Source organism: Heliangelus exortis, chromosome 10, assembly GCF_036169615.1.
Source record: "Heliangelus exortis chromosome 10, bHelExo1.hap1, whole genome shotgun sequence".
Taxonomy (NCBI): domain Eukaryota; kingdom Metazoa; phylum Chordata; class Aves; order Apodiformes; family Trochilidae; genus Heliangelus; species Heliangelus exortis.
In genome coordinates, this window is record NC_092431.1 from 4,073,691 (window position 1) to 4,088,283 (window position 14,593).

Sequence of the window (14,593 nt, forward strand, 5' to 3'; positions counted from 1 at the left end):
GGAACAATATTGTGATTCTCTTCCACTCCTCTGATGTTCACACATGGCATCACTCACAACCTTTGCAAAATATTTTGCATAAAAAAGGAAAAAATAGTTTGATAATGAAGCACGCTCTAGAAGAAGTAGGCATAGCAGGTGGTATCATAATAAAGGTTTTTTTCTATTTGCTCATAGGCCATAATTCTTTGGAATGAAAATAACTAGTCATAGGAACAACTTATTTAAATCTTCCAGCATTTGTCATTTTAGAACTTGAAGGTGGAAATCTATAGAGGTCCATGTAGCAGCATATACATATGAAATGCATATGTAAGAGTATATGGGGAAAATAAGAACTTGTTCAGTGAAGAATTACAGTTAAAAAGTCTTGCTCTTTTGTTATGCAGGGTAGACAAACCAAAACTCCTTGTGCTCCACGGACCTGTGGGGTAATAGGAATTTACTGAGGGCAAATAAAAAAACCATGCTAATCATAGTCTTGGATTTGCTACAAGGGGAACTTAATCACTGCTGAAAAATATGCTGGGGTGTACAAATGGCAGTTCTGGTCCCTCCAACAAAACATCAATTAAACTCTGTTGCCATCTCACACAATTTTCCTGTGTCTCTCTACACTTAAAAAAACCCAACAAAACTAACAAATTGAAGAAGAATCTCAGATTTTTTTCAAAACAGAGTAAATTTCCATCCCTCAGATGCATCAGAAACCTTGAAAATGTCAAATGAGTGTAATCCAGAAATCACAGGCCAAATGCTCTGCATTTTTGCTCTCCTCTTAAAATCCTTTGAGCCTACTAACCCCAGTTAGTTACCATGAATTTATTTTCCAGTACTACCCAAGCAGACTTTCCACCCAGCCAGTAACACGTACATATTGTTACAATTTTTATTGGTTATTATAGTCATATTTAGCAGAGCTTCCATTGTATAATTTGATATAGAACAGCTTGTTCTATTCTATTCTTCAGAAAGGACCTTCCTCTTCTTTCCACCCTACAAAAAAAAAAAAAAAAAAAAAAAAAAAAAAAAAAAAAAAAAAAAAAGAAAGATGACAGAAGAACAGAAGATTATCAAGGCAGTTTCCTGGTAGATTTAGTTGTCTAGATTTTTTTCCCCCACCTTACAGTTTTGAACAGAGCAAAAGAAAATAACTTGGTATGCACTTCACACACAAACACAGCCAAATATTTGGTTCTGCTCCCAGAACTGAATCATCAGCACTGCTGTGCAGCAGCTGGGAGCTCCAAGTGCAATCTTGGTATTGGCATACAAGGAAGCATACAAAGTAGCTCAGCTTGGTGTCTCAAAATCCTGGAGTTGGAGCTGCTATGAGTAACTTTTACAATCTAGGGCAAAATTTTGGCCACTGGAGGGTTCATTATTGCAAGCTCTTTTCCTCTCTTACAAAACTTCATCTCTGCCTGTGCTTGTATACTTCTCCCTGCTGTTCTTTTCCTCCCTCCTGTCTAAATCTCCCTTTTTCTCTCCCCAACTCTTTTATTACATTATTTTTGTTTTCTTTTCTTTTCGTCTTTAAAGCCTTATGCAGAACAGGAAGTCTCTAAACCAGGAAGTTTCTAAAATATATAAGAAAGGGTATGGCTTGGCACAAACACTGGGATTCTAGACTGAGGACAGCAGTAGAATATCTTCTGCCTCACATCAGTTACAGCTCTGGCTATGGTTATAATTCAGGACTGGTACAACTGAGAAAGATTATGTTTCCAATCTCTGATATAATTAAAGAGGACAGTAATAGCATCAAAATATACTTGCATCCCTTTGTATGTTTTAAACACAGACATACACTTGTGCATATACTCTTTCATTGTCTTTAAAATATACCGTATGTAATGTATAAAATATACATTAAATTAGAAGGAGGAATGATCCTCACCTTGGCCTATATAGTGCCTATAAACCACAACCTGGGGGGCTGTGCCAATCAGAAATTTTGCCTGGATTTCAAATGCACATCTTTTTCTCACTGTGCTCATTACTCTGCACGTGGGGAAAGCTTACTCAGTGTGAATATATTTGGTAATAAATATCTGTGTTGTAATTCTTAATACACAGCTATGCCCACCTACAAGTCCTCAGCCTACAAAGTGTTGATAGTGTCAGGCCCTCTTCTGTGCTTTTCCCTTGGACAGGAACAGGAGTAAAGAAAGAGGAATGGGAAGAGATGAATAGAATAAGAATCCCTGTGTCTTCTATGCCTCACAGTGCTCATTTTTTTAGTATTTTGATGTAGAGAAAAAGGAAAAAATGTAGTGGGCTCCAGGGGGAAGTCATCAGAATCTTTTGTTTTCATTGCTGTATTACAATTAGCACTCAGGGTGCAAAATTCCTCTTTCTAGCTTACATCTGACATGTCCTACACTGCTACCAGAAAATTCAGTCCTTTTCTCAAATTCTTTCATTGACACCATTCTGCTGCTTTCTGTTATCAGCTATTCAGAAGCTAAAACCCCTTTTTTGTCCTGCCCATTGTACAAATGTCCATTACCACCCTGTTCAGTTTGCAGATTGATCTTCATGCCTTTTCCACAGGGAGATACCACTTCATATATTCTGGGAGATAATTTCCTTAACTTTCTGTTATCCCAGCTCAAAATCTTCATTGAGGTTTACCTTTGTCTTTTCACTTTTAAATAATCTTAGTAGAAGTTAAAGTCAATGAGAATGGTATCGTTCAGAGTCCCATATTTATCACTTCAGATTTGAGAGGCAAAAAACCCCTCCTTATTCACATAATCAATATTATGGCCAGTGTCTCACATTGCCTTTCACTCTTCCAGAAGTTCTCTACGTGCTCTCAGAAATACCTAACCTCTAGTGACTTTTTTACTCATTAGCTATTCAGTCTCCAGTGCCCTCATTTCTTTGTCTATAAAGACCTATATGTGTTGAGTTTTAAGCTACTCCCTTTCAGCTGTAGTGTTTTTATTTAATTATTTCTTTTCCTAGTAGGTACTGAGCTGTAAATATGGGCAATACCAGCATTTTCTGCCTTGTTTTTTTATAACAGTACCTATATTACCAATCTGTTTTGGCAAACTTGAATAGTTTCCAAAATGCTAATAAACCAAGCTGATTTAAATAAATTTCTACTGGAATTTAGGATCATCATTATTAATATGTGTACAATAGGCCTCAAATCTGCAGCTGGGAGCATTTTCAGACAGAAAAATAATTTCAACTTTCAGTAAGACAAACTGCACTGACACTGTGTTATAGTAAGACCTGCTTAAGATAATAATATCTGTGAATGGATTAATATCATTATGTCTTTTTAATAACAGAATGGAAGGAGACAGTCCAGACAGCATTCCTTGATCTATATCCTTAGTCACTTTTTGCTTTTATCCTTGGGACTGTTTGCAGTACCTATGCCTGAAGGAGACATAAACAGAGGGAAAATCTTACCACTGATTTAAGGGTCTGAAAACACATTCAGATATCTAACTTCAGGGTCTGAATTTTATAGAGAACAGCATGTTCTTTGCAAGCTGTGTCTCAATGCCCAGGACATCACATCACCCTGGCACTCAGCTGATGTAAACTGGAAGGGTCCATTAACTTCCCAATAGGGAGTTAAGCATTACCAAAATGTGATCTCTCAGAAATGATGCATTTCAGGAGGATGTCCATGTGAGTGTGTAAAGTACACTTTTTTTTTTTCTGTAATAGCAGGAGTGCTAGCAATTCAGGGCTGTCAGTTTGAAACCTGGATGATTCTTTCCTACTCAGGCTGTCTGCCCAAGTGACGAGCGATTATAAAAGTTGTCCTGAATTTCCTTGGTACCAAACTGACATGTAAAGAGCTGTTGGTATCAACAATAGCAAATCAGACATTTCATAAAGCAAAGAATCTCTTCTGGAAGTTCAAATATTAAACTCTTTAAGGGATAGGAAGACTGTAAGTAAAAAACCTGGAAGTTTTTAAGGAGTTGTTAAGTTGTCAGAGATATTCAGGAGACTAAATGTTTATACAGTTAAAGGAAATAGGTTTAGAAAAGATATGCTCTGACTTTGAGACAATTTACTTCCACAAGCTTTTCTTAGAGCTTATGTTCAACAGATCTTCTATAAGCTCATCAACCAGCTGGTATAATGCAGCTTGCAAGTCTGATTAACTCAATTTAAATTCATCTTCTTGGCCCAACCTTTCCCATCAACCTACAGGAACTTCTTTAAAGGATGTACAACAAGCACAAGAAATTTACGAGTAAGCAAGACACAGCTTCCTAATTCCATCTTTTGGCTTTTATGTATGTGTAACTTTACCTTCTTCCTCTCTTTCCAGGACATAAAGCTCAGACTTTAAAAGGCACAGGCAGTCAGCAGATAACAAAGAAATCTGAGATCCATTATAGAGTGTACAAAAAATAAGCACAAAGTGTGGAGGTTTTTGTGTTGGTAACAGTATACTAAATAAGAAAAACTCAGATGGTTAAAGGGTTTGAAACTGTCAAAATAGGCTCATACAAGCTCAGTCACTCTTCATTCATGTATTCATATTGGGGAAAACCAGATGTAATTAAAATTTCTATAATGGGAAAGTTTTCTTGTTATTGGATTCCATTAGGCATTTGTTGCAGACCATGCAGAAAACTAATACAACAGGACTTAACACCTGGAAAACTGAACTGTGGAAAATAGATTGATTAATATATGCCTTGGAGTGGTCTTCCACTGATAATCAGTGCTGTACTAAGTAAAACCAGATCATTTCTGTGGATAGTTTTACTGGAAATGTCTTCTCTTGTTCTGGTAGTAAACAGCTTATATTACGTTTGTTATTCACAAGAATTTGCCAGACAAATGTGCTTTTAAATAATTTCCAAGCTCTGTGTCATTGCTGGGTGCTTCCTCAGATGCTGTGCTACAGTTACAGTCCCTGACATATTGGTATTAATGGAACTTATTCTAACCTGGTCTTAGGGTCAAGCCATATTCACAAGTCTGTGTGCATTTTATTATGCTAGTTCATACAAATTTCTGAGACTTAATCAGACAGCAGATAATAAGAACAAGAAAAAAAGAGGAATGAATAAGAAATAATACTCTTCCCCTGTTAAAATTAAAAAAAAAAAAAGATTTAATAACTTCTCAGGATTCAAGAAGGATTCAACCTTTTGTGACTGAGAAGCACCTATTCAGATATAGATAAATATCTAACAATACCATGTGAATCAAGAGAATTTGACCTTGTGTTTCTCTTCCCTGCAATAAATTCAGATACCATGGACAAGAGGAGACCTATTCTGCTTTATTCTGGGAAAGTATAGGGTAGAAAACCTTAGACATTTGCAACTTCAAAACTAAACCAGATACAAGGAAAGAGATGTGAGATGCAAGCTACAGTGAAAGGAGTGGTGACATATTCCATGGTGTTATTTTGCTTGAGTGGCTTCATTTTTAGGACAAGGCAGATTTTGTTAAGGAGCAATAAACTCCATGGCAAGACAAAACAGGAGACAGGAGCACTGCAGCGAGGGGAACAAGATGGAAAGTGTTATGAGACAGAAATAAAATGTAGTGTGAGGGAAAAGACTGCACTATAGGAGATGATGATCTTCTCGTCTAAACCAGGACATCAGGCAAAAATGAGAATGGCAGCAAAATCATTCTGCCTGTTGATGACAGACCATCAGCTATTTCTTGAGACCCAGTCTCCTGACAGGCTTAGTCCTTCCTGGTGCAAAAACTGAGTAATTTCAGGTTGCTTTCAAACTTGTTGTATTTTTTTACTGCTATTGCCCAAAGAACTGTACCTGCTTGGATTAATTCATCTCTCTAAAGGCAATAAGAACTCCAGGTATCACAGTAGGTCAACATAAATGTTTTTGTAATATAGAATAGTTGAGCAGTAAAAACTTATGTTTATGAAATTTTAATTATTTTCTTACTCAATGCAATGGTTTAATGATTTAAAATGCATGGATGAATGGGTTATCTGACCATATTCTTTTCATGAGATCCACCCTGAAGCAAGAAAAGGAAAGCTAATGAATCATATGAAACAAAGCAGCAAAGTCACATAAATGCAAACAACATTTCTGTCTCTTTTAAGACATTAATGCTGAATAGCATAATGTGTCAGTTCATATTTTTGCTTCAATACATTCATAATAAAATCTTCCACATGCTTAATTTGAATCATAAAGTTGCTTTGCGTTTCAGGATGCTAATGAAATATCTGAGGATCTATAGAAGAATAAAAAAAATTAAAAGAAAAAAAAAGAATTATGAATGGAATATTTTGAAATAAATAATGTGAATCTTTTTAGACCCAAAGTTTTTAAAGATGCAAATTCCCTTAATAAGCACTTAGGTGTATGATGGCAGTTAAATAATTCAATATTTTACCAGTATACAAATAAATGTAGCCTATGTCTGAACGGAGAAAATCTAAATACTAACATTAATGCTGTTTCAAAATGGAAGTGCAGAACAATTATGTTTTCATTTTCAAATCAGATGGCATTTTGTGCATTACATGTGCTTGTGCACGTGTGTGAATCTCAGTGCAGCATGAAGGAGGTTTTGTTAGCATTTGGTCTTGAGTAATGATGTGCTTATCTTCAAATCCACTGAATTTCAATGTGGAAACTTTGTTTACAACTTTTAGTTCAGCTTGTAATTAAATATCTCTTGTTTAAGAAAAATCATTCTCCAGGAGGTAAGGTGTAATTGATGTAGTTGTAATCCAGGGCTGCTCATCAGATATTAATTCTTTTAAGATTTTTTTCCTCTATCTCTCTCAAAATTTTTCAGTATAAAAACCTTACTTTGTAGCTGGTTATATTTTAAGAAGGAAGTCAGCTGTGGTCCATTGAACCAAATACAAAAAAAAAAACAAAACAGTTTTCACCAAATAACTCAGAGGATACTTTATATTCTGTTCTGTTAGATGGATATTTTTAAAGAGTTTGACTGATTTCAGATGCCCATTTTAGAATGAATCAAATTTTGCCCTGTTAATTGCTACTTCTCACCACAGGCAGCAAAAGGATATTAGTGTTGCTGGTGTAGTTCCACTGGTGCTGTCTACAACAAAGTGAATTGAGTGTCTTCCTTGTCCTCAGCTGAACAGAGAGATTTTCCCAAAACACAGAGATTAGAAGGAAAAAATATTTGTTCTTTCTATGTAACTTGGAGAGCAGTATAGACACCTTGGTGGTGCACCAAGATAAAAAAAAAATCAGCTGTATTTCTTCCATTCCCATGGCTCATGCAAAAGGTTATTATGTATAATGAACACTGCTAAAGTCTTTTTGGCACCTTTAGCAAGTTATTTGCACATTTTGGGTCTCAATTCATGTGCAGAAACAACTCTCACCTTTTTTCCTCCACACATCTCCATTAATTCTTCAAGACAGGACTGGTCTTTGTTACATGTGTTCTGTGTCACTGAATAAACAGTTCTCAGCTTACTATGAACATAGTGTGAATAAATACATTCTCACTATATAAATCTCAATAAATAAATTTATATTTAATCATAGCTACCAGTGGTACAAACATGCACATTTTAAACTTGTTTGGAGATAGCAGTCTCAGCTCTCTGAGACCAGGTCAGTGTAGTCAAATATTGCTTCCCTTTAGTGTAAAAATAAAAGTCACATTCAGCTTAATGACAGTGAGGGAGAATATTACATGACACAATACCAAAGGAGAATGTTAAACTTTGCATTTTCAGAGTAAGCAAACTGCTTGCCTGCTAAAAGGGTAGCGTGAGTACAGGAAACCCCCAAGGCCCCTTCAACAGCCACAAAAGGGGCTTTAAAAAGACTGCAGTAATTGCTTGCAAAGAACTGTGTGATCATTAACTGTTAACCTGAAACTTCAGTAATGTTTTATTTTACCCGTGAGTGCTTTTTCACTTTCAGAGTGAGCTCTGCTACACTGTCAATCTTCCCAGAAAAATCCCCTTGACTTTGCTGGTTCTTTGGTATGAAACTCAACCTGTTCTTTGACCAAATATTGCCTGGTCTGTTGCTGGCAGAAAGTAGGAGCAAAAAATGGTCACTTATGCTCTGTAATTGGAAGCATTGCCAAGAATAATAAAGGGGCTTTGCTTTAAAACCACAAGGAGAAGATAAAGCCTGGAGATGAGTTTTAAACCAAGGCTGAAAAAAGTGATGTGTTCAGAAAGCTGATTTGTACAGTTATCCTCCACCCCCTCAGTCTTGAAGACAGAGAAAGTTGGGGTTATTCAGTCTGGAGAGGAGAAGGCTCTGAGGAGACCTTATTGAAGCCTTCCAGTATCTGAAGGGGTCCTGCAAGAAAGCTGGTGAGAAACTTTTTAGGATGTCAGGTAGTGATAGGACCAGGGGGAAAGGATTCAAACTACAAGGGGAGTCTTAGGTTAGATGTTAGGAAGAAGTTCTTCACTATGAGGGTGGTGAGACACTGGCACAGGTTGCCCAGAGAGGTGGTGGAAGACCCAACCCTGGGAGTTTTTAAGGCCAGGTTGGATGGGGCTCTGAGCAACCTGATCTGGTGGGAGGTGTCCCTGCCCAGGACAGGGGGTTGGAACTGGATGATCTTAAAGGTCCCTTCCAACCTTGAAAACTCTATAATTGTATGATTTAGGGTGTACTCATCATACTGCATAAGCAGTTGTGGTTTAGGGCCAGCTGGTACCAAAGGACCCCCTGCACCTGCTGTGGGATGGGGAGGAGAAAATCCACCTGGAAAGACGTGGGCTGAGGCAATTTAATTTATCCTTAGTCAAAGCAAATCAGGTCAAAGAGAAAACAAATACCTGAGCTGAAATACGAACCCCCACCCCTCTCCCCTCTCCTCTGCCCTGAGGTCTCACTGCCTCTCCTTTCCCCTTTTTTAAGATGTTAATCCCAGGGGCCCATCTACTGTGTCCCATCTAAAGCCCCTCTATATTGATGGGTGCAGCTATAGAGTTCTAACTGGTTGCAAACGCGTTACACTTTGCAACAGCTTCATAGCATAATGAAAATTAAAAAGAGGAAATCGCAATGTGATGCCCATCCTGTGACCCCCAAAAAAGAACTCCTAAAAACCAAAAAGCTATTCCCACTCAGTGCAATTTTAAGGTGGTATTAGATGCCTGTTAGAAAAAGAACATCATATTATGATACATTTGTTTGTGACTTGCACAAGTTTACACAAAGAAGTCAGCAGAGTGGTGTGTTTTTTTTTTTTGCTCTGGTATTCTCAAAAGAGAAACTTCATCACTCCAAGAACCTCCAACAGCAAGACATAAGATGGAGTAGACAGTAATTTTTTTTTCTTTATCTGTTCTACTAAAGAGAAAAGATTTTATAGGATAGTGAACAACAAATTCTCCTTTGCCCTTCAGATATGGAACCCACATTGCCTGGATACAGAGTCTGTGTACACAGAGAAAGTTGTCCAAAATGACACCAGAAATAATTCACTGGAGAAGCTGAAAATGCCAAGGCAATGAGTCATCTTATTCCAAGGGGCAAAAGAGGAGACCTGTATTCTCTGACAAAACAAAATTGGACCTAAACCATGAAATGTGTACTGCCTGTTATTTGAAATTGCCAGTGAAAACCCTGTGATTCCAAAGCAAATCTGACTATGGAAGATGATAAGAAGCAGATAGTAGCTCATTTTAGCCATTCTGCCAAAATCAATAGTATTTTAGAGAGCTTCAGTGAGAAACAACTTGTCATGCCAGCGACTGAAGCAGTGTGTGTCAGAGAAATTGAACTCTTCTTTTTACATGCTTTGGTGTAATCGAAGGGAATGTGAAGCAGGTATTCTGTAAGCCTCTCAGCATTAATAGGGATGGAAGTTTCTCTTTCTCTTCAGCCTGCTGCTCAGCAAAGCTGCTCAAGGTCAGCAAAACTTTTGCCTGAGTAAAGGCTGAAGGGCTGGAATAAGTAGTGGAATAAACTAGAAAAGAGGTGTCTGAGTGCTAAAACCTGTGCCCCCTCCATTCTCTCTCTCTCAGACCCATTATATCTGTGAAACAACTTCTCATTATTCATAAATGAGCTGCAACTATTGAAGTTCCCAGGATTTTGGATGTATTAACAGTGTTTTAGATACTCTGTAGGCTGGAGGTTAAAAATACCTTTGTTGCTAAGAGCTATTAAACTTAAACATTGCAGTTTCCAGTATCTGTTTTTCAAGACCAAGAAAGAGCTTTTTTTGCCTCGAATGGCTAAAAGAGTAAAATTTCAACCCCCCCATCAAAGGAATAAATGAAAAATAAAAAAAATTAGGGTTTTATTTTTGCCCTGAGGTAAAACAGTCCATTTTAGGGCAGGATTCTTAGATTTAGTGATTAGTTTTGTTTGCCACTTCATTTTCAGTACAAACAAAACAGGAGTTCATAGTAAGATTTGTCTCATGTAGTGATTTAGCAACTGCTTCTGGAGCTCATCCAAATGTTCTGCAGAGCCTTGAATGAAGTTACAAGGTTCATTTCCATGTTTCAGTCTGTCCCTTTCCCCAGTTAGGTGGCAGTTTCTCTCTGCACTCTGAACCTCGGCTGCTGATTTCTTGCCCTAAAAATGTCACTTTCCAAAATTAACTGTAGGATGAAGGCCTTCTGCAGTGTTCCCTCTTCTTTTCATTAACATGCAGGGAAGGGGGATGTGCCCACAAATGCCATGGATCAGTGGTCAGGGTAGTAACATGCTTCTAGGCTTCTCTTTTCCAGTCTCCCCTCTACTTTGTAATGACTCTGGACACAAACCTTCCACTGATAACCAGCAGCTCTGCCAGCTTTTTCACTGCTGAGTCCTTTGCAGCTTGCTAAAGGTGTTAGGTTTTAGCAGGGCTTTGGCTTGTATCTGGGCAAACCCAAAAAGGTTCCCAAATTCATTTTACAAGCACCTGTAACTACTAGAGGATGGCTGTAAAATCTGGGAACCTATGCACTGTTACCATCCATCTATCTGTCTGTCTATCTGTCTGTCTACTGATTTATCATTCCTACTTGTCTCCAACTGCCCTTCCATTTTAATATTAACTAAAACTGTAAAATATGAATGTAGAAATAGAGAGTATTTCTGTATATTAAATACTACAATGGTAAAAGAATCTAATAAGTTCCATTTTTTAATCATATGAGGTTTTATTATACTTTTGAATTTACTTTTATACCTTGCATAAAATGATAAATTAGTCCAGCCCAATGCTATTCAGTCACATACATTACAGATTCATGGCTTCAGAATACAAATATGGATCAGTATTACTGATACCAACATGGTTTTGAAGTGTCAGATTTCAGGTGATTAGTTTTCCAGGTTTTTTTAAGTCCTTTTTTAGATATCACTGAATATAAATATGTGTATGTCAGCAGCTCAGAACAAATGCTAGAAAAACATACTAGAAAACCATTTATCTTTGCGTGTTGAAACATTTTTGTAGATACTGATTCATGGTGATTGTTTTTTCTTTCATAGAGGTTCCTTTTAATGCAGTGACTTCAGCAGCAGACAATAAAGTATGACCTTAATGGAATAATTTTGCATATTTCTCTAGATAAGTAGTCTATTTAAAAAGGAGTTTGTCAGACTTAGATGCCAACGACTATTTGTTCTTAATGGGAAACAGAGATAAATAGCAGGTAAATAGGTGGATATAAAAATTTTTTAGAGCTCTATTTATTTGCTCCACAAGAGAAATAGAAGGTTTCACTGTCATCATGAGTATTCTGTTTGAGGACCAGCTGACAAAAATTCTGGATGCACACTAAAAAAAGTTCCAGGCAAATCCTGATCTGAATGCTCCTGCTGTATGGATTTACATGTGATATATGGTGCCTGCACTGCAGTGAATTTTAAAATAGAAAGTTGCTGTTCAAAGCTCTCAACCAAGTCCCACTTAAACTATTACTGAGACCTTCTGCAGACTGTCCATCTGAATTAGAACAAACCTAATTTCATCACATCATTCCTTCCCAACCTTAACCATTTAAGTTGGGAGGGGTTAAGGTTTGTCATTAAATGTCAGAACTGAATTGCATTGGCATCCTCCTTTGATATCTGACATTTCCTTTTGTTTAATATTTTTAAGGGATCAAATAGTCCTTCCAAAATTCCAATGTTATCAAATGCCAAACTAGGGAAAATATTTTCTATTAACTAAAGCCACTCTTCTTTCTTGCATGAAATGATGTAAGTGGCTTAGGCACTGTTGTTGACATGCTCAACACCACAGATTTTTCAAGGATGTGTAAAGCTTCTAGGCAACAAATTCCTATTGTCTTTGAGGGCTGCTAGGTGTGGTTTTATCCTTAAATTCTTCTGCAATATTTAAAGAGGTACATTTAGCTTAAAATTTTGAAAAAACTATTCATGGTGATTAAATGTAATTAAAATACACTGCTTTTTCAAAACCGAAACATTTCTAAATAATGAACATTTTTGAAGTATTGCTTTAACTCTGCTGAGAAGCAAAACCAGATTTCAAAACCTTAAAAGGTGTTGAAAATTTCAGCAGGTAAGAATTCCTTAAAACACCATCAGTAATTCTTGAAGCAAAAAAGCAGGTGATACATAACAGATTCCCTCAGATACTGTTTGCACACCCACAACACGTCTCTAGCAAAACTTGAGTGATCTTCCTCCTATGGCCCCTGCAGAAGTGTGTGGGGAGTAGTGAAAATAGCTCCTAAACAATACCCTAAAGAGGGAGGTTTGTCATTGGGATGGATTAAAGGTTTTGACTAAATGAATTACATTGCTGAAAGTGCCTTCAAACTGTACATCATCATAACTATTTATTTGACAGTCTAAGTCATTGTACATGTCAAGGTGCAGCTCTACAGGATAGATTTAGCTATTTCCACAAAAATCCCTTCCCTTTGTAGAAATCTATTTTGTCAGACAGCTGAAGCTGCCAGATGAAGGCCCTGGTGATCCATGACTGTGCAGTACAGTGCAGGTGTTTACAAGTGAAGAGAGAAGGACGTTTGTCTTTATGTCTGAGGAGAAAGCTTTCAGGCAGATGTCTTCAGATCCTTGTACTCACACAGGCATCTTGTTGCTCATGACTCTGCCATTCTCATACCATATTTAAACTGAAGGACTCATGAACATGCAGGACTGATAAGACTTTAAATGGAAATACATCAGGTATTCACAGGTTACATGGAAAGGTTCAGAGAAGTGAAGTTCGGAAGGAGCTGTGAGATAGTAGAATCAAAGCTCCTATACATCTCAGACTCTTGAAAGTCTGTCAGATTAAACTAACTCAAACTCAGTTCATTTTTCCAAATTTGTCACTCTCTCAAATATATGTTGAGTCATATATTTGAAGGAGTGTATCTTTAACATTTTAAAATCACCACTTCTCCCTAAACCCAGTGGAAGAGAATTTGTGGAATTAATCAAACTCTGACTTCATCAAAACTAATGATCAGTCAGATTCTGCTGTGCTGTCAGTGGCCCTTAGGTACTGTCATGGCATGGGTGAAACCTCAAGAAGACTGGTTATGTAGTTCCCTCATTCCTGTTACTTGACTTTTAACAAGATGCTTCACATCCCAGAAGCTTTTCTTCTTGACTTTTGTGTATCCTGGCATATTACTCTGAGAATTGCCCAAGATCATCTGCCTCTGTGTCTGCTTTTGCTGTCAGCTTTAAGTTTAATGGGCACAATTCTTGTTCAACCACTCCACAGAACTGCAGCCAGCTGATACTAGGGCATCCCTAAAGCATTCAGGTGATAGCTTTTCCTCAAGTACCTACACTTACAATAGCTTTCATTCAGACAAAACTCCTTTACAGTTACAAAATGGAATGCCCCAGGAGGAAAGAAATCAATGTTCAAGCACTGACTCCCAGAACTACAACTTTTATAATCTTTTTATAGTGATTTTGATTGAAGAGGAGCCTGAATCCGGGCTTCACTTTATAGAAATTGTCTTCACCACTGGGCTGGAAAGATAAATTTATTCTGGTCCCTCTTTCTCTCCCACAATGATCAGGAGGCAGAGGTAAGTTCCTTATCCAGGGTACTTTGCTGTTAGAGCACTCTGGACTGGATTTAGATCCCCTCCAATACCAAAGAAGACCTGGACCTGGGTCTCTCACTTACACAAGTGCTCTTCTTACTGATGGTTTTGCAAACTCTAACCTGGGTTACCTCTGCACTTGCAAAACACCAGACTTCAGGTTTCCATGCCTCATATTTCCATTATTTGTTTTCCATGAAAACTTCATCAGCCAAGTGGTGTGTGACATATCTGCTGTCATTTTAGAGATGTTTTACTTTTCATCTCTATTTAGTTGAATACTCAAAAAAGGGCAAAAAGCCTTTGGCATTCAAACCAAAAATAGCACAGTCTGGGAAGAGTCTTCATTCTGATTTTATGGCTCCTTAGTGCAGAAAGAAGAGAACAGGGTCAGCTCAGTAGGAAACAATGGATAATACTCCTACTAATAATACTAATAGTATTAATAGTATAATACTCATAATAATACTAATAGTTTTGGCTTTTGGACAACCAGACAGGTTGGGTAATGTATTAAGTTTCAATTGTAGAGATGGGAAAGTTCCTTTTCTACATTTCCACCCTTTATGATGATGTGACTGCTCACATGTGTGTCTGTAA

The 14,593-nt window shown here is 37.4% G+C and overlaps 1 long non-coding RNA gene across 2 annotated transcripts in view; it reads right to left on the reverse strand.

The window, feature by feature from the left end:
- Window positions 1-825: 825 nt before the first annotated feature.
- Window positions 826-14,593, reverse strand: part of LOC139800218 (uncharacterized) — a 48,041-nt gene continuing 34,273 nt past the window's right edge. The window contains exons 3-4 of one of the 2 annotated variants that reach the window (XR_011727651.1): window positions 5,919-5,994; window positions 826-996 (exon numbers count right to left, since the gene is read on the reverse strand). This is a non-coding gene — a long non-coding RNA (uncharacterized lncRNA). The remainder of the gene's footprint in view (window positions 997-5,918; window positions 5,995-14,593) is intronic. The other variant, XR_011727652.1, reaches the window with a different exon arrangement.